Source organism: Kogia breviceps, chromosome 20 (assembly GCF_026419965.1).
Source record: "Kogia breviceps isolate mKogBre1 chromosome 20, mKogBre1 haplotype 1, whole genome shotgun sequence".
Lineage (NCBI taxonomy): Eukaryota > Metazoa > Chordata > Mammalia > Artiodactyla > Physeteridae > Kogia > Kogia breviceps.
This window is the reverse complement of record NC_081329.1, coordinates 5,585,888-5,608,793: the sequence shown is the minus strand read 5'-3', so window position 1 is coordinate 5,608,793 and position 22,906 is coordinate 5,585,888. Positions and strand designations below refer to the sequence as shown.

Here is a 22,906-nt window from a genome sequence, read left to right as displayed (position 1 = left end):
AACAGGCCTGCAATTGGTCAGAGATAAATATGACTGTCTCAAGGACTGACGCAGATGATCGCTTTTTCTTTCCCCATAAACATTCAGGGTGAGACCTTCATTCAAATACTAAGAACACCAGGAATAAAAACAAAATGGATTACCACTTTAAGACAGAGCTGCTCATCTACAGAGACAAAAGAAAGATTGACTAGTGATTACCTAGGACTGGGACAGTGGTAGGGGAGATGGGTAGGAGCCTCCTTTCCGGGTAGATCATGGTGATGCTTTCAAATCTCTGCCTATATACTAAAACACAATGAACTGTCATCTTTAAATGGGAAAACGTTATGATATATGAATTACATCCCAAGAAATCTGTGAAAAATAGATGCTGCTACCATTTTTTTCATAAATAATCCAATGCCTTACAATTTATTTTGCAGGAGTTTTGAAATTTCTTTCAGAACTGTCTTTACTTCCAAAACACGTAGTTTTTTTTTTTTTTTTTTTTTGTGGTACGCGGGCCTCTCACCGCTGTGGCCTCTCCTGCTGCGGAGCACAGGCTCCGCGGCCACGGCCCACAGGCCCAGCCGCTCCGCGGCACGTGAGATCCTCCCGGACCGGGGCACGAACCCGCGTCCCCTGCATCGGCAGGCGGACTCTTAACAACTGCGCCACCAGGGAAGCCCAACACGTAGTTTTTTAAAAGGAATCTTTCCCTGTGGATGATCATCTGTCGACACACATGGAATCAATTTCCTTCCTGTGATTTTGCCAACAAGTAGTTTCTTCTTCTAAAGACACGCTATTTTTAATAATCATATTATTTTGACTCATCTTACTAAAATTTTTAAGTTTTAAATACAGCATGACTTACTCAATAACCAATGAAACTTAATTTCACTTTCCACTTAATGATGTGTCCAATTCTTAACATTTGCAATGTGGTCTTATTAAATGTAGTTTATCTGGGGAATAAAATGTAATGATGTAGAATAACCCCAGACTATTTAATTATAAACTCTTTATTAACAGCGTGAAACAGAACATTCTACATGTCTCAATGGTAAACTTTAATAATATTGATTTCTTATAGAAATAGATCTTCTATTATCAGAAAACAGGCAGTTTTTTTCCCTAACAGTCTTCTATATATCCAAAGAAAATAACTTCCTTTGATTTGTTTTTCTTCTCTGATAGAAATATTTTAATTTTAAAAATCTTGGGCTTCCCTGGTGGCGCAGGGGTTGAGAGTCCGCCTGCCGCTGCAGGGGACACGGGTTCGTGCCCCGGTCCGGGAAGATCTCACATGCCGCGGAGCGGCTGGGCCCGTGAGCCGTGGCCGCTGAGCCTGTGCGTCCCGAGCCTGTGCTCCTCAATGGGAGAGGCCACAACAGTGAGAGGCCCGTGTACCACAAAAAAAAATAAATAAATAAAAACTTAAGCTACTGCTTATTTTAATAGAATATAATCAATATCCATGAGAAGTTCTATAGTTAGTGTTATTAGAATTATTCTCCAACAAACACTTTGCATACGGCCTTGTGGAACATGATTTGGGATATGCTGCTTTAGACAATAAGTATTTTATTTGACCCCTTTATGATTGTGGTAAAATGCATACACATAAAAGTACAAAATTCTATGTGTTTAATATATTCGTAATGTTCTACAACCATCCCCACTATCTAGTTCCAGAACTTTCCATTATCCCTAAAAGAACCTTCATACCTATTAAGCAATAGCTCTTTCCTTCTTACCCCTAGGACTTGACAATCATCTGCTTTCTGTCTTTATGGATTTGTCATTTATTTCACATAAAAAAAATCACACAGTATGTGTCCTTTTGTGTCTGGCTTCTTTCCATTAGCATATTTTTTTCAAGATTCGTCCACGGCATAGCAGGTGTCAGTCCTTCATTCCTTTTCATGGCTGCATATTATTCGTGTGTGTGTGTGTGTGTGTGTGTGTGTGTGTGTGTATCACATTTTGTTTGTCCATTCAACAGTCTATGGACATTTGGGTTGTTTCTACTTTTTCGCTACTATTTTAGCAGTTCATTTTGCTTGCTTTTATAGAATATACAAATACCATGTGATATGTTTCTTTCTGAAACACAAATTAAGAAAATAAAACTTGGGGGAAAAGTTTTTCTCTCTAAAGAGGAAAATATTTTGCCTACTAAAGAGCTCATCCTTCACATACCAAAGACAACAGGCATACCTTCAATGGACAATGAAACTCGTTGAATTTCAAGGAAAACATAAAAGGCCGAGATTGATAGTCAAGAACCCACTTTTGATACCAACTGGACATCTTGTGCACACCTCCCACTTAGTATGTGTGAATTCTCTCCAGCTCCACATTAAAGTTTCTTTGGCCTCCTTCATTTTTATGAAATGGCAACTCCATTCAGCTAGTGACTCAGCCCAACGCCTGGTAGCCATCCTTAGCACACTCTTCTCTCATTACCAATGTACATTCCACCTCCAAATGCTATATGTTCGATGTGCAAAATGCCTTGAAGTCTTCTGCTTTTCTTTACGTCCACTGCCATTAACTAGAACAGGTCGCCATCACCTGTTATCTGGGCTGTTCCCTCTTGCCTTGACCATCTCAGATTTATTCTCCACGGAAAAGACTGGAGACAAGCTTTTAAGAATTTAAATAAATTACATCACTCCCTTGTCTTAAACCCTTTGGAAACTGTTACCTCTAAAGCAAAACCCAATCTTCAATACAACTTGTCAATCGCTATTACCCAGACTCTGACTTGCACCACAAATTCATCTAACAGTTCTCCCCCTTCCATATTATACCCCAGCAACACCAGGCTTCTGTCAGTATCCGCCCTCCACCACACTTCTAGAACTTTACCTAATGCTGTTGTAATTCCCCGGCTGTCACCAAATCACTCTTCACCTAAACAATTTCCTAATCGTCTTTTAGCCTCTACTCATATGTCATGTTCTCCAAACCACCTTTCAACTCCCCCGATCAAAATTAGGGGGTCCCAATGCTTTTCCTTCGAAATGAACTTAATTTTTTTCTTAGCACTTAAGGTAGTTTATTACACATTCATTTAGCAGTTTATTTGTTCAATCTCCCATCCCCACAGTGCACTGTAAACTTATTGGGGCTTTTTATAGTAAGAAAAAATATCCCTCTTGTAAGTAAAACGATCATAAATCAGTTAAATATATGTTATTCTTTGGCCTCTGAAATAGGTCATTTAATTAAGATGTTTCAAAAAGTGTGAGAAATTAGGGACAGTGTTTTCATTCACTTGTTTTTACCCCTTTTTACAGATTTGTAGATGAAGAAAATATAACCCTTGCCAAGCTAAGGATTCTGAAGAGCAGCAGGTCAAACTCTGTTAGAAAAAATGCTCAGTAAAATAAGCCTTTATCTTGAGAAAAGAATCTGAAGGGATTCAACTCAAATTACATGAATGACTTCAATTTACACTAATCAGTTGACTTTGGGTCACTAGCTTCATTTTTCTTTTTTCCCCCCCTTTTTCCCCAACTCAGTGTACTTGATTGTCTTTAACATATCAATTCATAAGTTTAATAGAGTTAAATTCATCAGATACACCTATCACTGAGGCAGTTCTCACCTTGCATTATGATTTCCAGAGGAGCGTTGGAATACCAGTGCGTCCACTCACGCTTTACCTCTGAGTTTGCCCCTCTAATCATAACCTTTCTCTGCACTTAATGGACCAAACTGGTTGGCTCTCAGCCACTGCCTTCCAGGGCATGTAGAGAACATGCAGTCAGAGGTAAAGACTGCTATTCTCCTTTCTTTCTTTTTATAATGAATGAGTCCAACACAGCTTCTTGAAATAAAATCTATCAGAACTGTTTAAATATTCTGCAGGCCCATCAGTTCTCCCGAAGACACATACCATTCTTCTAAAAGAAGTTGGAGAATTTATAGAAACGATCAAGAGCTACAGATGGAACAGCTTTTTGAAAGCCAAGATTCAAAATCTGCCCCCTTTTTGGCAACAGAAAGCTACATATGTTGTGTCGAGGTGACACTCCTGTGTGGGGGACAGGAAGAGGACTTCTCTATACTTGAAAACTACTTGTAATCCAGCCAAAGAAAATGTGTTTGCACTACGTACAGCAAACCTCTGCCCAAGCCAGAAACCCCTGACTGGGCGGCTTCACCATTAAAACCTGAAAAGACCATTTACCAATTCACTGTCTGGTCTTACCAACCAGAAAACGAACGCATTTTAGAAACTACATTTTCTCAGAGAAAATACTTTTTTTGTATTTGTTAATTTCTTTTTTTTTTTTTTTTTTTAATTTCTTTTTTTATAGGAGATTTTTCATATCGTGCACCATCAAGTCAAATGGGGGGCTGCCGTAATGGCTTCAGCCACTGTACAACACATTTGAGGAGTTTTAAATTTTTCTTTCTATTTTGTTCATGACATGGACTATCTAGAAAGTTTGAGTCTGCTGAGGTATATTCACGAGACACAGGTTTGGCACCCATGAATTCAGATGTGATACTGATATAGAGTGAATGGTTCACTCCAGAACATTCAAAGGCCTCCAGGTTTCTACCACTGGGAGAAAATCTAAACCCATAGGTGATGTCTAAGAAGCCATATACTACAGATACAGAAAAATCAAGGAGTCGGCTTGGGAGATTCAAGTGGATATCACAATTTTCAGGAGCTTAAGGGTTACAGCATTTGGCATTTTCCAAAATGAACGTATTTTTATATTCAACCCTACAATCAAGGTAATAACACAACTGAATAGGAACTTCCATTAAAAACAACAGTATGCTTCATGTTTATCTAGAAAGTGAAAGAAATTTCTATTTTAATTATCATCTGATTTTGAATGACTGCTTGATTACCTGATGGTGCTCAATTTGACAAGTATAATTCTAAGAAAAAGCTTTTATGCGATTAAGAAATGACATGAAATGCTTACAAGTGCTTTTAAAAAAAGACGCTATTTTTAGACTGTGAATGTCCTATAAAAGAGTACAAAGTATTTTAAAAAGGAAGTATCATATCAGTTTTGTGTCACTGGTTAAACAGATTGTGCCTTCCAGATTTCTTCTCCTGGAAGAATATATAAACTCCGTAGATGTCTTAGACGCCATATATTACAAATACAGGAAAAAGAGGCACCCTCTGGGAGAGATTCAAGTGTCTATTGTATTTCTTGGGGATTTAGGAGTTGCCCGAGAAAATGGGAAGGAAAAGAAACAAAAAATTAGTTCTGTACAGTGACCAGACTCAAAGAAGATGGAGAAGATACAGTGAAAGTAAAGTTAAAAAAAAAAAGGAAAAATGATCTATTGCCTACAAACTTAATTTGAGACCCAATAAAAGTAGTTTGTGGATTTTTAATTTTTATTATGTAATATACTGAACTTTACATTTATTACAGAAGTTGAGTTTAAATATGTGGGCATCATTTATCATTTTGAACATAAACATTCAGAGGTAAAAAATAGACATTTATGTGTAATGCAAAAGAAGAAAGTAAGGTACTATTTGAAAGGTAGTTTTAGAAATATTCATTATATTCCTAAATAACAGAATGTTAACTAAAAGGCGGTTTACTAACTGGGATTGTGTATTATTTTTGAAAACCTTAGGTTTAAACCCTAACTTCCCAATGCAAGTGTTCAAATGCGTAATGGTGTGACTTTGGATAAACCACACCATCTTTCTAAGCCTCAACCAAAAAAACCAGGATAATTTTCCTGACCTTATAAAGTTAAATGAGATAGCGCACAAAAACACATCTTGGAGTCTTTACCTGAATTAAACATAAAGGCCAGCCTGGGTTTGAAGTTGACAGAGAATGATGACACAGACGAGCAAATAAGATGTGCAAAAGACAAAGGTGAGTTCACGGCTACAAATGAATGGCAACTTCTCCCCAGCACCTCTCTGAGTCTCCTGAGAGCTCACTCCACGCTGGTGATTCAAACGGCTCAGATTACAGTCTCAGCCAGGTCTGGGGAGCCCAGGGCTGGGTACTGGCCAACTTTTAGAGCATTAGAGATAAGTGAGGCCAGCGCAGCACTTGAGGGTCCACCATTTACCAAATAAATTATATATTCCCTTACCCTGTTTCATACTTTGTCACTGAACCCAAAGAAAGGCAGGCCACGGACCACCATACTTAGAGTAAATGCTAAATTTGCCTGCTGATTATTTCATTCTGTGATATTTCGTATTTTTAGTTTTTCTTCCAGTGTAAAATTAATGTCGAGGAAAAAATTAAACTTATATATTAAAAGTTAAGAAAAATCTTACATCGTCTGAAGAGATTAGCAGTCTCAGCAAATGGCTGAATTCTATTTCTAAGGGACATTCTGCTAGAATATTCAAAAAGAAGAATGGTATGGTAAATGTTATAAGATTTTAGGACCTCTTATCCTAAATGGCCTATTATCTTGACTTCTAGGCATTGTGAATGAGATACCAAGATGCTTTTCACAGCCCTACGGCCACCAGTGTTGCTGGCCTTTAATCTCTTACCTCTTAAATCTCATCTCTCTGCAGCCAGAGTGACATTTCCAAAATGCTAATTTCAACACATCACTTACATTATGAAGGCATTTTCTAAGAGGTTTTCCACACCTCAGAATGAATTTCAAGGTCCTCGGAGTGGCTTATAACTTCCATTCTGATTGGGCACTTGCTTAGCTGTCAGTCTCATCTCTGAAACTTGCTTCTTTACACTTGATAATATTGAATTACTCTAAACTCTCTTTCCTCAGGATTTCACACGTGCTATGCTGGTGCTAGGAAAACCTTCCCCTTCAAGGTTTTCTTGTGTGGGTTTTGACATCCCTGCCAAGTCCCAATCCTTCCCACCTCATCTGCGAGCTCACATCACCATTCCTGCATCTTTACCACCTCTCCCACTCCTAGCTCCTTAGCTATAATCTCTCTACATGCTCAGGCATTACCTGTGTAGGTTGTTTTTCATCTCTGCAGAGGAATCGCCTCTTCTATTATTCTTGCGCTCAGTGCACATGTGTTGACTTTCCCCAGCCAACCATCAGAGGAAGGGAAAGGCTATTCTACTCATGAACACTTCCGCCACACACCTTTCTGGGGCTGCAGACACAACCCCGCCATATGGGGTCAGCGTATCTGTCAGCCACAACTTCTCAGTTACTTCAAGTGGGGCTCTGCTCCTGGGTTTGTCCTCAGTAAATGCCGGGTTTGAATTGGGAAGACAGGGAAGAAGGCTGAGCAGCAGCCACTGTGAGAGAGGCTTTGGTTGAAATAAAAGCGCCAGGAAAGGCTAAAGCCCTAGGGGGTATAAAGGATGAAAAGCAAGAATGTTGTGAGCTTACAATGGTATATCCGTGGCAAATGCTCCTTTGTACTCTGTCACCAGTGTTTGATCCAGAACCGCCACAAGGAGACTGCAGAAGAAGAAACTGCAGCCTATCCCAATCCAAATCACCCCATTTAGACGGCCAACTTGCCTTCCTATCTTTGTGCTGAGTTTGAGCCTCAGGGCTTCCTAACTGGCTTCTATCCACTCCCTCCGGGGGGGGGGGGGAGAGGGAAAAGGAAAACAAAAATAGAGATAAAGGGAAGAGAAATCGCACAGAACAGACTAGTCCAGGTTTCACATTGTCTTGGGGTTAGCATCCATCTTGCTTTCCTACTGTTATATACTGAAAAAGAAAGAGAGCGAGAGATAAAGATATTCATCATATAGGAGAAAACATAACTATCTAGTATTCAGAAATCAAATGAAAGCAGGGAAAGTCCAATTACTATAAAGCAATGTGCTTACAGATTGAGGCATCTTGAATGTCTCTGAACCCCCTTGGTCAATAATTCACCCTAGGTCTTGACCAGGTCACGGGAATAAATCAGCATACTAAAATCCCTTTATATGATTATTTAATCCACCAATGCCCTTCTGTTTGTACATCTTCATTCAAAGCCCCTCGTCATTTTGGTGGAGATTCCATACATCCCTATAGACTTTCACCATCAGCTCATATAAGCAAATGTTTATCAGCTGTCTCACGTATTGAAAAATCGTTGAGTGGGCTTTCAAGAGATCAATTTTCTACATTAAAGGCTTATTAATCACTACCATCATTGCATACGCCATTCAGGAGCAGTGGCAAAAGAATCTCTAGTCTCATAAACTCCAAGCCTTAAAGAGAACAAATGCCTTGCACTGAAATTAGTACCAGACTCAATACTGCATCCTCACAATAAATATAGAAAATAGGAGAGCCTGTTTGGAATAGATTGGTTGCCAATTAGAAAAGAAACAAAATCTTAACATTCAAATTTAACGAAATATTTTTATCTGATACTAAAAAGGACAACTCTTGAGGTAAAAACTGATTTTGTGTTTATAAAATTATCTTTTCAAATAATAGTAACACTAATCCTAAGTAAAACTAATCTGATACAAAATGCCATATGCAGATTATGACACTTGTGGGAAAAATGAATGGAATTGTATTTGGATTCTACACAGAACAAATGAAACCACACTTGTGAGTTAATAAATTGAATAGGGAAAGAAACTCTGATTGGCTATCACTGTGCACCGTTGGACAAAAACCTCTATACCTCAGAGTCCTGCAGTTTCCATAGAAACAGGGCAATGGCTAGTGTAAAAGCAATAGTTATCTCCAGACAAAAGGCTTGCCTCAGCTTGCATTTCACTGCACCAAAATCTTAGGGAAAAAAAGCCTTTATCCCTACAAACAGAAAGGAAAAATTTTAATATGCTAAATGTTAAAACCTAAATGACATATCATTTCATACATACCCTTAAAAATAAATCCTTCAATATAAATTAACTGGAATGGAGTAAACAGAACCCCCTTAATTTTTTTCTTTAATCCACATATCAAAATAATGAAGCCCAGTTCTATCAAGTTTGTTGCCAACACAGCTTGAAGTTCAGCAGCAAAATGGAAAATCCCAGTTGTTTAATGTCCATCAAGGACAATCAAGGATTGTAGACTGAGTTCTGTCAATACCACTGTTTTTCATTTAGATATTTGCTTAGTAAATTATGATCGCATTAGTGTGGATAAAGACAAGTGAGGGGGAAATTTGCATTTGAGTCTGTCTTTTGTTTCTCTCTTCTCCTGTACCAAAAGTCCCGGAAAAGGTCGGCAATTAACCACTGGGTTAATAACACAGTATCTACTATAACTCACCCTGGTAATTAATTAAAAGTATAATAAACATTAAGTTTTTCATATGAAATCTAAATGCTTCAAATAATGTCATTAGATTCCCCTCCCCACCCAATCTATAATACTGGCACTGAAGTATTTAAAATATATGTTTATAAAATGGGGATATTAACACAGTCAAATAATAAAGCCAATCTAATTAACTTGGAAAAAACCTAACATATTTTATTTTGACATAGAGTATCCAGCAATACATAAGTTCCAAAGAGAAAGTGAAAGCAATCAGACACTGAGCTTTTTAGATAAAGTAATTTGTCATGAGTGAACATCACAAATATTTTATACAAGAGTATCATAAATAATGATAGATCCTTGTAACAACTGAACCACAGAGAAAAGAATAATTGTCTATATCAACACTGGATCATCAAACTACAATAAATCAGTAAAAAAAAAAAGTCTTATGTTACGTGACTGTCTAATAAAGGGCATTTTTAAGAGGAAATAACTGACAAATCACTAAAAAAGGATATGTAAAATATAGCTATTTTCTAACTCTGAAATTACAATATAAAACTGGTGATATATAAAAAATTATATTCTCAAATAGGTTGAATTAATAATAGGTGGAATTTTGTTCATTTATCCATTGTTTTAATGACGAATATCCATAAAATAGTTTTTATTTTTAAGTTAACCTGATGGTCCCCAAATTGTGACCAAACCATATTTCGACGTAGATATAAAATAAAATCATGATATAAAGTGAGCAGATTTATATAGTGCTAACATTTTAATTGTCTGTCTTGTATGTGAATGTGTAAAATCTACCAGGGCTGAGAAGGCTCGCACTCATATTAGTTTAGATGTTAGGCTAAGACCTTTGGAAGTACTTACAGTTGGTCTAGAAATCTACAAGGCCATATAAAATTAGTATCGCCAAAATATTTGCAGTTGAGAGAAATATCTCTGTGTCAAACTCAGTACTAACCTCACAAAATTTCAGAAAGTTGAGGAATCTAGACTCAACCATGTGTAAAGCACACATCTGAGGAGGACCCCAGATATTTTGTAGCCACTAAAAAACACAAATGGGAAAAGACAAAGTGTTGTCTCTGTTTCTAAGATTCCTACTTAAAAATCAACGCAGAAAAACAAATATTTCTATACTGGCGTTTCTCCAAAGTCATGGCCCCAAAAAAGAAAGTGAGGAACTCTGATATTTAGAATTTTATTCAAAATTTTATTAATATCTCTAGATTTTTTCCATTAACCTAAATGTTATTTCAGCCTGCTAGTAATTTTCAGTCCTCTAGTATCCTTTACCAAATATTTTATATTTCAAACTCAAGTGTAAAAAATTTGACAAAGCAGAGGAAATAAATGACTGCTTCCTTCCCAAATGCCTTGCCTTCATAGCCATTTAAAGGACATGTAAAGGACGATCTGGTGAAATTCAAAACAACTAAATTAAAAGAGAGAAATCAGGAACACTTCTGATGATTAAAAAAGTATACAAATTATTATAAAGCAAGTCATGTGTGAAATACACATCAAAACACAACCTACAATCCTCAGAAAAGCCAATTAAAACTTCATGAATATAGAGCTGTTTTTTTCTGCCACCTTGGATCAACATGCTGTGAAAATCTAAGTTATAAATCTATAAATCAGCTCATTGGGATGAAAGCACAAAAAAGAGAGGTTATATTTTATTCTTTATAGACTGACATTGAAGTAGAACACGAAAGAGGAAACCTTGAGAAAAAAGTAAAAATGTCAAGAGACACTACTGACACTACATTAGAGGAAAATCTTCAGATCATAAAAAACCAAGGACACGACATGCCTGGCCTCACTATTAATTTGTGGTGTGAGAATTACCATAAGAATGGCAAGAAGGTGAAGCAGGAGATTTGTTTTAAAGGGGCAAAAAGCGATAACACTGATGAGAAACGCTTCTTCAAAAAGAGGTCTATGGCAAGGAGCTCAATAAAACTTTCTCAGATAAAAATTTCAGTTCAGTATTATATTAATCATTATACTAAAGTGTCTATCCTACAAGCGTCCCATTTTGAACTGACTTACCCAGTGTGTTAAGTCAATTGATATGTAAATTCTATGGAGAATTAGGTTAATGCGCCTTTTTTCACTTAACTGACAGCTAAGAGCAAATGTATCTTTCCACTTGGCTTCCAAACAAAGACCCAGCCAAGCCTTGCAGTGAGGAAGGGAATCTAGAAGAGTAACAGAAGCTCTGACTGAAAGAGCAAACTGTGCTGATTCATGATGTCAAAACTTGAGCTGCTGCCGAAAAAGTCAGGTGTGTAAGGGACCTCTGAGCACCTTTTAGCTTAGTCTCTAACATATTCAAGCATCGATCGCGGAAGCCTGACAAGAAGACTAAGTCTTAGCAAGGCTAAGAAGCTGCCCTGGGAAATCAATTCCATGAAAAGGTGGAGTAAGAACCCCCACCTAAATCATAGTTAGTTTCACTGTATATTTCATTTCTAACAAAGTTTAATTTTCTCTATTGAAGGTGACCGTTCAGTTTCACACTTACGGATTATGGATGCATTCCCCACGATGGTTTTTAAAACCCCTAACACATTTACATATATACATAAGGGAACAGGTATGTAAAATAAGTGAAGGTCCTCGGAACCAAGGGAAACTAAGAATATATGCACTGGAATAAGGACTCCAGTAGTGATACATGTCTACAAACCACATGCCCTCAAGGCCTGTGCACCCAGCTCAAATTCTAACAGCAAGCCCTATAGAGAAATTCTATTCTTCTCCAAAGCAAAGAACAAAGACTATATACATTTAATAGCAATATAAATTCGTAATTTAATTTTAGACTTTCCAGACAATTATGGATGCATGGGTGGGAGAAGCTACTGGCAGGGCATAGGATAAGTAAACACAAGAGATGAGGCCAGCTGCTGTTATGGAAACATAGTCTTTGGAGGTAAACAAGCTTGGCTTTGAATTCCAGTCCTAGCAATTACTAACTGTGAGACCATATTCAATATCTGGCCTATTGTATTAGCTAGAGATCATGAAGACCATAGGTTTTATTTGTCTTTAAGAAAAACAGCAGTCAGCCTTGCAGAGTCTTTGAAAATGGGTGCAATTTTACCTAACACTGAATATATAATTAATAAATTGATATATCTTAGTTCCTATCATACAGTAGGAACTCAGTAAATTATACGAGGAATATATATTTTATTGATATACCCTACACATGAAGTGATTTCTCTGTGTAGCATGCAATCATGAGAGGGAACATTCTCTTTCTTATTTTCTCTACAAGACTCCATAAGTGAGTGTGTTATATCTACTTGTAAGTTACAGGGTTAGACTTCATATTTTATAATTAGTAACAAAGTCAATTTTTAATTAGAAAACATCAAAACATCGCAAATCTTAAACATACTTTTCCAACAGTATATTACATTAGCATAAATCAATGTGTTAAACTATCATCTTAAGTCTTTGCTTCAGTGTTATTAAAATTCAAGAATGTGTTCAACATATTACCTACAGATGGTGAAGACCACAGGAACTATTCAGTTTTCTTAGAGAAGAATAGATCTCACTCTGACGTAGGGAAATTGTGAAAAATAACTAATGAATCACTTACTTTTTTTAATTCTTCAAATATACCATAGCAATGATCTTTGCTTTATACATTTTACATATCAACTAGAACTACCCCAAAAAGGACAGTATGACACTTAAAAGAATGTCTTTAATTAATCCATTTGGTATTTATAGAGCAGCAATCGCGTAAATGACTTTCTTTAGCGTTTACTTATTTATCTCATTTATTTAACTGAATGGGCGAGAAAGGAGCAAAGACTTGCGTCTCACCTTTCACTGCTTCCCAACTCGGACTCTGCTTTAGCCCTTATTCATAAACGTCGGCGTGTAAGCAGAGGTCTAGCAGGGCACGCCCACCAGTGTTCTCTTGTCTTACGGTATCAAGGTTTCCTGGGGGAAAATTTACTAAAGTAATGTGAAGCATTTAATCTAGGCTATAAATATTACACTGATTGTAAGGGACTTGGGGTAATGAATGTTTAAAATTCAAGTTGGGTACCTGTCACTGACATCTGTCTAACAGTCCAGGTCGACTGAGCTTCTCCAGTGAAATATTTAAGATGATGACAAAGAAAACTCTGTAGTTTAGGTGAAAATCAAGCACCGTAGAGATTTCCTTATTAAACATTGCTCAGTTTTTTTCCACTTAACATGACATAGGGGGACTATAACTACCTAATAATTCTTTCTCATTATTAACATATATACCCATCATATGTATAAAATATAGTAAAATTATATATAATAAATACATCATTTAATATAATTATAATATATCAACATATCAATAATATAATTGTTCTATATTAATAGCATATATATTACTATATAATTATGCATATAATTATAACATAAATATTGTTACATTAATTATATGACTGGAATAAAATTCACTAATTCTTTATTTACAAATTTGTCATATAACATTAGTCAGTAATTGAGGTAAAATCTGTCTTAAAAAATGATATTCCAGCAAAAAAAAACCTTAGTGGTAAGATATCAAGTTCTCATAAATGTCTGTGAAAATGATGGGGGGGCGTGTCTTCACACTAGCACCCACTCTGGCCTTTATCCCTGGGAACAATTCTGTTTCTCAAGATATTTCCAGTATCATCTTACCAAGCTTGACGTAATCACTGCTAACTATTGGATGTATAAGTCTGTAAATATTCCCTTACCAAAAACTATTTTAAAGCTGTCACACATATGGAGAATGATTTCTATTTTGTTTGGGTTTTGTAACGTGCACTGGACATGCTTCCACGTCTTTCTATGTGGATACTTCATTCTTTCCAAAACCACAGTATGTCCCACGGCAGGGCTTAGGATATTCGATAGCATTCCAGTGGCTCCCAGTTTAGCTGGCGGAGCACCATGAATGTGGCTTTGCCCCGAGGTACTGTGTCAACACAGATGCTCAGCTCTCCTGACCCTCATGAAGATAAGGTACCGTCAGGAGCTAAATCAGAGACGATCTGCTCCACACATCCCTAGACGCAAACACTGAACATCAGTCAACAAATTTAAAATTTGAAAGACTCTTCCAATAAACAATAACAATGAACAAGTCTAAGGGCTTTTTTCCCTTTCTGGCAACAGATACACCAGCCTGGCAGTGCTGTGATTCTGTGACCTAACAGACTAGTACTACATACATTCTAAGTGAGGAAATATGAGAGTGAAAGCGTTGAAAGGAAATAAGAGGAAAACTATGAGTTGAGAATTATGAAAAGAATGGCTTCTTTCACAGCAGACAATACATTTGTATTCATTTTGAAAAACAAAATAAAACTGTCATCACATACAGAAACTTAGAGGTGGCAGTAGGCTCAATAGCGCTTTGCAGTCAGAAGAAACCGGGTATTTTAATCTGCGCTCTCACTTCTGAAAGATTACCTGCAGGAGCTTCAAGGTGCTTCCTCTGCAGAAAGAAGGACATGTGTGCAAGACTGCAGCTCCTGTCACCCTTGTCCATCCCAAGTGTCTGGCTCAAAGCAGGCACTCAGCAAACACCCATGAATGAGCGAACAGCTATCATACAGGTATGGTGAGAATTACAAAATAAAGTGAACATACAAATGTCACATTCAACCCATGCATATTCAAACCTATGCTTGCTTGCTTACTTTTTATGGTTTTTGCTTAATAATTTAGTATTTCTCAGTAAGATTAAAATTTATTTTTAAAATGATCTTAAAGTTTATGACAATTTGAATTCCTTCAACACAAATTAGCTAATGTTTTCTGAATAATGCCTAGAACACCTGGATCCTACAAAGCTTTAGAGAAGCAAGAAAACCAATTTCACAATCAGTCCCGAATGTGTTCCCTACCTCCGAAATAAGTGAATGTGTCCTCACCATTTATGATACGGCTGTATTCTATTGGATGGCTATAGATACCTTTCTATGGTAGGAGTAAGGCCAAAGCTTCAGTTCTGACAACTCAGACTAGACAGATCCAGAGATCGCGCACGCACACAAGACCCGCATGTGGAGGAGAAATTCAGCGGCCATAGCAAGTACATGTTCAATCGCTTGGAAGGGTAAGAGGCCGGAGACACAAGAAATGACATATGTAGGTCATCACCGGCAACACCAAATGACTAAAACAGTCTATAAATGAAGCAAGGAGACTCAGGCACAGTAATAAAAAAAAAATAAAACAAAAATGACTATCGTCACATTATTTAGTTTTAATGACATCACTCAACACCAACAGTGGAAAGTAAGATCATATGAGGACCTACAATTTTATAATCAGAGACCCAAGTGGCATCAAGAAACTCAAGCAGTGTGTTTGGATGCCCTGAAGAAAGGAAGGGACTGGATGGAGGGTAGGGAATCCATAGGTCCGCTGTGGTTGTGTTGATAAAAAACCGGGAAGCCAGAACAGGAAACACATTTTTAATATAGTTAACATCTTAATTTCTGGATCTGAAATTACTTGATTCTCAACCTCAACCGTGTCAAGCTTCTTAAAATCCCTTCCTTTTTAAACTCCTACGTCACCACACTAACGAATGTCCAGGACAATTCTCTGATAGCTTTGCTATCTCTTTTTCCTCCTTCGTCTCCTAAACACCAGTATTCACTGAATTCTGTCCCTCCCTCGATCCCTTTCTTTCCATCTCTTAAATCCTCCAACCCAAACCTTTAATGACTGTCTCAAGGCAGATTATTCAAATTGTTTTTCACTCATAATCTTGACCTTTCACATGAGACCCATTTTCACATTTCCATGTGCCTTGGACTTTCCTTACGCGGTATAAATAAATGGTCATGTAGGTGACTCCCCAGGGCAAACTCCCTGCCAAGAATCAACCTCACCTCTCAATTGACAGGGTAGACGCATCATTCACCTGGCTACGCAAGGTCGAAAGCATCTCGTGGTTCTGTCCCTTCTCTTTCTGATTCCGTCTACAGCAGACTGGCCATCTATCAGCCTCTGCCGGCCGGGGCTGCTAGAGCCAGCGTCTGCCCAAATCTCATCACATCCCTAGCAGTCCGTTAACGCTCTGACGCTAAAACAGACACGTACATGGCTGCAACCACTTCCTCCGCGACCTCAGATCTCCTCCCCACTATAATTTCTGAATCCTTCTTTTCAAAATCATGGTCTTACAGTATGACTGCCACTTTTATAAAGATGCAAAGGTGGTGTCATATAATGAACTCGAGCAGAGGGGCAAGTAATGACATACCTAAACCTCACATTTCTCAACTATGATATATGAAATAACGGTCACGTCTACCTCCTTGGATTGTGGCAAGGCCTGGAAAACAGGAAGGCTCAAGAAGCGCCGGCAATAATAAGCCTCATCATTTGTATTACCCAATTCTGCTGCTTAGAGGCTGAAATGTGTAGGCTAACATCATCCCATCATCTGGCCCCCACTGTATTTCACAGACCATTCCTCCATACACCCTAGGACAACACAGACAACGTTATGAGTTCCTCAGACCTCTTTCTCCTTAGCCACCTTGAGCTTTTGCTAAGACTGCTTCTCTTTATGGGATATCATTTCCACCCATTTCCACCTTTCAAAATCTTAACCATCCTTAAAGGTTCACAAAAAACAATCACCTTTCATGGAAACTCCCTGAAGTCCCAATTGAAAGAGCATCAGGAAAATCATATCCAGCCTTGCAAGGTAAAAGTTCACATTTATGCCCCCTCTCCTACTAAAGCACATGTTCCGTGGAGACAGAAATAATGTTTTGTTTATCTCTGTATTCTTGATGATCCTTTGCGAAACGACTTAGCAAATTAATACAACTCAAGTGCGGTTATATTCTCCAGTCTACATAAATTCATTAGGTTTGATTAATCGGCAGAAGAACAAGCCAAACAAGAAACAGCACTTTATTACCCCAAATATCTGCAATTATGGAAATCATAGGTAAGTTGTATAAATTACATTATACCATTTAATAATTTGCATTCCATTAATAGTATAATTACATTATTTGCATATACCTTAAGGAATAGACTTGATTAAGAAATAATTTTCAAAGTAGAGAAAATAATCATATTATTCTCCTTTCCTCTTTTAAGATATGGTGTTATCCTTTGAACTACTAAAATACTATATATATTCAGAAAGGAAGGTTCAATGATTATCATTCTAAAGTATACATTTATTTTGTTCTGAATACACTGAGTAAAACCAGTGCATAACTGTTAATACCAATGTCTGTAATGTACATTTGAAAAAAATACACTGCCCTAAATTGCCAGCAACAATGAAACAAAACTCAAAAAACATTAATTCTCAATTATTTTCAAATTTTTTCCTATTTTAAAAAGTTTATTAAACTTGATTGTGCCCTTTTTTACTTATTAAAATGAAAATTGCTTTGAATTAACTTTGCCTCCTTAGAGAGTAATACCTCTGTTTCCTTCCTTTGCTATAAAGGTAACATAAAACAAAAACACAAATTATACAATAATTAGGCACGGCCTTGACATCCCCATTTTTACCTGCATAAGAAACCTTACTCAAAGTAGAATTTGCTTTAGATTAAGTCATATCAATTTCACTGGTGAAAAAAATTTTTTTAAGAGTTGATAAAGGCATTGAACAATTTTGAATTCTTCATGATAAGTGTACATTTCTGTTTTCATCAAAAAGGAGATAGTACTAAATGCAATTTAGTATGATGGATTGGATCCTAGAACATTAAATGACAATTGTCAATAACATTTGAAAATCCAAATAAAGCCTGTAGTTAGAGAGTATTGTATCAATGTTAACTTCTAAGTTTTGATAAATGTGCCATGGCTATGTAAGCATTCAGGGAAGCTGGGTGAAGTTACACTGGAACTTTCTGCACTCTCTTTGCAATGCTTTTGTAAATTTAAAATTATGTCAGAATTAAACTACTGAACAAAAAAGTGCATTCTAGGAAAAAATAATGTGAACCCTAATAAACTATGCAAAAACAAAGAATTATATGACTATAGCCATTATCATTACCACCATGATCTCTAAATATACTGAATGTGTGTGTGTGTGTGTGTGTAATCATATATGAGAAGGAACAATATTGCAAGAGGTGAGGCAGTAACAGGTTGTGTGTGTGTGTGTGTGTGTGTGTGTGTAATCATATATGAGAATGAACAATATTGCTAGAGGTGAGGCAGTAACAGGTTGTGTGTGTTTGTGTGTGTGTGTGTGTGTGTGTGTGTGTGTAATCATATATGAGAATGAACAATATTGCTAGAGGTGAGGCAGTAACAGGTTGTGTGTGTGTGTGTGTGTGTGTGTGTAATCATATATGAGAATGAACAATATTGCTAGAGGTGAGGCAGTAACAGGTTGTGTGTGTGTGTGTGTGTGTGTGTGTGTGTGTGTGTTATCATATATGAGAATGAACAATATTGCTAGAGGTGAGGCAGTAACAGGTTGTGTGTGTGTGTGTGTGTGTGTGTGTGTGTGTGTGTTATCATATATGAGAATGAACAATATTGCTAGAGGTGAGGCAGTAACAGGTTGTGATTAAGAGCAGAGACTCTGGGAGCAAAGTCCAGAGTCTGCGTCCTGGATGTTGCATGTATCAGCTATGAATCTAAGTTACCAAGCTCTCCATGAATTCATCTCCTCATTTCTAAAATAAGAAAAATAATAGCACCTACACGTAGGAGATGGTCAATGATGGCCACTCTTGATTCCTTCCCTCTCTTTTTATGCATGCTGCCTCTTACATTGAAAAGAAGGATCTAATTCCCCTCCCCTCCCATCTGGGCAAGCTTTAGCAACTTGCCTTTCCAAATACAATGTGGCAGAGGAGAAGTTCTCAGATTTGAGGCTAGATCCTAAGAATCCTTGCAACTATTGCCTGGATGTCTAAGAGCACTTGCTCTGGGGATGCCCCCTCTCAGAATCCAGGCGCCATGCTGTGAGACGTCCAAGCCACATGCAGAAGACACACGTGGGCGTAGTGGTGCAGGGTCTCAGCTAAGCTTGCGACCCACAGCCAACATCAGCTGAGCCCTCTGGGACATTCCTGCTCCATCAAGACCCCAGAGGACTGCAAATGTCCCAGTGTCTTGTAGCCACTACCACATGAAGCAGCAGAATAAATCAAACAACGCATACAACTGTGAGAAAGAAGAAAAATCCATATTGTCTTAAACCGGTAACTCGGTGGATGGTTTGTTATGCATTGTGCTTCCTAGAGCTGTGTGAAGAGTTGAGTGAGTTAGGTGCACTCTGTGACTTCTAACGATTGTTAGAATTATCATTCTCACGTCTACCGCAATTCCCTTAGAAGTGTTCCCACACTGGCACACCTAATTCATTTAATTCACCTTCTCTTATGCAGAACTAAAAACGTGTTTCTTTTTTGGCACTGGCATTCAGTCTACTCAGATATTGTTAACAGATTTCACATAGACCGTTAAGAGGACTCCACTAAAAGAAATATGCCAGAAACTAACGTAGAGTTTGAAAAATACACACAGACAAATTAGCATTGTATATCATTAACGCACTCATAATTTGGATTAACTCAACAACTACTTATTGAAGACCCACCACAAGCCAGTGCTGGTTGGGAAGGATTCAACTATGAACAAGATAAAAGTGGTCCTCTCCTCATGTAGTTTGCAGTCCAGCAAGAAGGACGGAAAAATCACGTAAGCAATTATGATACAGTGCGATATATATTCCAACACAACAAGAAGAACAAGATAGGAGAAAGCAGAGCATCAGCCTATGGTTTCCAGCCTGTGACCCAAGGCACCTACAGGATATTCACAGCATACCACGCATACCCCTGGATATTTAAAATTTTCAACGGAAAATACAGTGACATCTGTCAGACACTGTTAGACTACAATTATTAAGATAATTATTTAATATTTAAATTAAATATTTAATATTTAAATTAAATATTTAATAGCTAATGTGCTAGGTATTTCTTTTGGCCTAGAGACACCAGGTATCTCATCAATTTTCCCTCACATTATTCCCTGGAATCAATTCAATTGAATCCTTCCAATGTATATAGCCTTTACCTTAGTCTAGCCTCTATGACCACCAAGCTATAGCCTCTTAGCCTCCAATCCATCCATCCTGCACAATTCCAGACTCATTTCACCACAACCTCAAACTAATTTCACCACAACTGTGCTTTTCCATCAGAAATGTGTAACACCAAAACACACAAAATATGAGACAGATACATCTTCCGTCTTTGTGTTAAGACACAAAACTAAACTTTATTCTTTAAATAGGGATGGGAAAAAAAAAATCTGTGGTCATCTTTCAGAGTGTTTATTAACCTTTCCAGCTACACTCTGGATTTCAGCACCTCTCACAACTGACTGCCCTCTTGTTTTCTTTTATTTTCTCTTTCTCCCACTATCCTGATTCTTTGCTCTTCACGTAAATGCACATTCACATCCTTACCATATGAAAGATCAAACAACACAGGAAAAAAATATCATCCTTCTCATAAGATGTGACATACTAGGTATTAAAATATATCTTAAGTACTTCCCTGGTGACGCAGTGGTTAAGAATCCGCCTGCCAGTGCAGGAGACACGGGTTCGATCCCTGGTCCGGGAAGATCCCACATGCCGCAGAGCAACTAAGCCCGTGCGCCACAACTACTGAGCCTGTGCTCTAGAGCCCGCGTGCCATAACTACTGAGCCCGTGCGCCACAACTACTGAAGCCCGCGCACCTAGAGCCCATGCTCTGCAACAAGAGAAGCCACCGCAATGAGAAGCCCACGCACCGCAACGAAGAGTAGCCCCCGCTCGCCGCAACTAGAGAAAGCCCGCGCAGCAACGAAGACCCAGTGCAGCCAAAAATAAACAAATAAATAAATTTATTTAAAAAATAAAATAAAATAAATAAAATACATCTTAAAGCTTTAATAATATACTTAACACGGTATGAGCTACAGAGAAATGGAGCAGTAAAGGTTCACTCAAAGGTTTGACTGACACTGTACTAAGGTCAGCAAAGTTACTGTTGACCTTATCTTATTGGTCTTCACAAGCATCGGATACTGCTGGCCACTTCTTCGTGACCTCTCCTTGGCTTTCTTCAAGGACCCAGCACGTGCTTTTGTGCAACTTAACATTCTCTTTCCTATTCTCAGCTTCTTTCTACCATGTTTTCTATGAGTCTCTATTCCGGTCCCTTCTAGGTCTACAAACACCTTTAGGTTGATTTAATCAATACTGCTATCATCAATGATCACATACTTGTTGAGAACTTACAGGTGCAGAATTTCAGTGCAGGTTTTTCTCCCAAATCCTGAACTCATGCATCAAACTGCTTTCCGGACATGACTGTGCACCAACAAATTTAATCTATGAAAGACAACTTTCTGAGAAAAATCTTTTCCTTTTGCTCTTACTTCTGAAAGAAGGATACTCATAAATAATATAAAGCACCATTTTCTAAGTTCAGTTTTTATGCACTGGAATATAGGCTCCAGGGAGACGAGGACTTTGTGTCTGTGTGTGTGTGTGTGTGTGTGTGTGTATGTGTGTGTGTGTTTTAACTCCTACATCCCAAACGATTCAATTAGAGCTGGCAAAAAGTAGGCGCTCATTATACGTTTATTAAGTGATGAATGAATGAATGAAAGAATCCAACCAATAAAGGATGAAAAAATAGAAATACATGCTGTGACGTTTTAACTTGCTAAAATAACACTCCTGTCCACTGTTTTATCTTTTCCCCCCATTTTTTAAAATTCACAGTCTTCTCATCTTTCATTTCAGCTGTTACTCTCCTGCTCATCACTTTTCCATCTCCCCCTCCCCGTCCCCCCACTCTTTCTGTTCTTCTGAAGATGCTCATTAAAGTGTGCTGATCTAGTCACAGCAACTGGAAGGCGGGGAGTGGGGATGGATCTGAAAGGGAAGGACAAGGCGGGGAAGAGACTTTAAAAAGGAAGGAAGATGAGAAAGGTCTGAGCACAGACTGAAAAGAGGAGACAAAGGAGAATGAAAACAAAGATTTTCAACTGCTATGTCAGAAACAAACAAAAGGAAAGGCAGGCAAGAGACGCGTATTTTCAATCCTGAAATCAAGGAAAATGGCCAATTTTCTTCTCAAAGAAGTATCTTTAATTTGGTTAAGATATATTCAGTTCATATTTGTTTACAGAAATAACAAATGTAGAATAGAAATATACAGATGACTGTTTTTTTTAAAAAATATAACATTTTTTAGTCCCAACACTTGAAAGCTTTAACCAAAACCTCATGAGGATAATACAAGAAAGACAAAACATCTGTCCTCAAAACTGGAAAATTTAATGAGTGCCAGTTCTAAAACAAACTGAAGCTACATTTTATTATTAATTATTTGCATAGCAGAAAATGCAAATTTTACAGAAGTGTGTATCTATCAGGGTAATTTCAAAAGTTGATTTTGTTTTTCAGAGTTAATATTTAAATACCAGTCAATGATGGATAATATTTAACCCTGCCCATCCTTCAATAGTTCTTCATGAGCAAATCAGACGTTTAAATATAGTGAAAATATTAATATGCCTCTCTCAAAATTAAAAAGAAGCAAAAACGAACACATAAAGTAATCAGTTAGAGCCCACAGCTCCAGAAAAAGAACATGACAAAGAAAGAAAATAAGGAATTT

General features: G+C 37.5%; 1 protein-coding gene across 6 annotated transcripts in view; it reads right to left on the bottom strand.

The window, feature by feature from the left end:
- Positions 1 to 22,906, bottom strand: part of GPM6A (glycoprotein M6A) — a 252,254-nt gene that overhangs the window by 81,830 nt on the left and 147,518 nt on the right. The window lies entirely within an intron of this gene.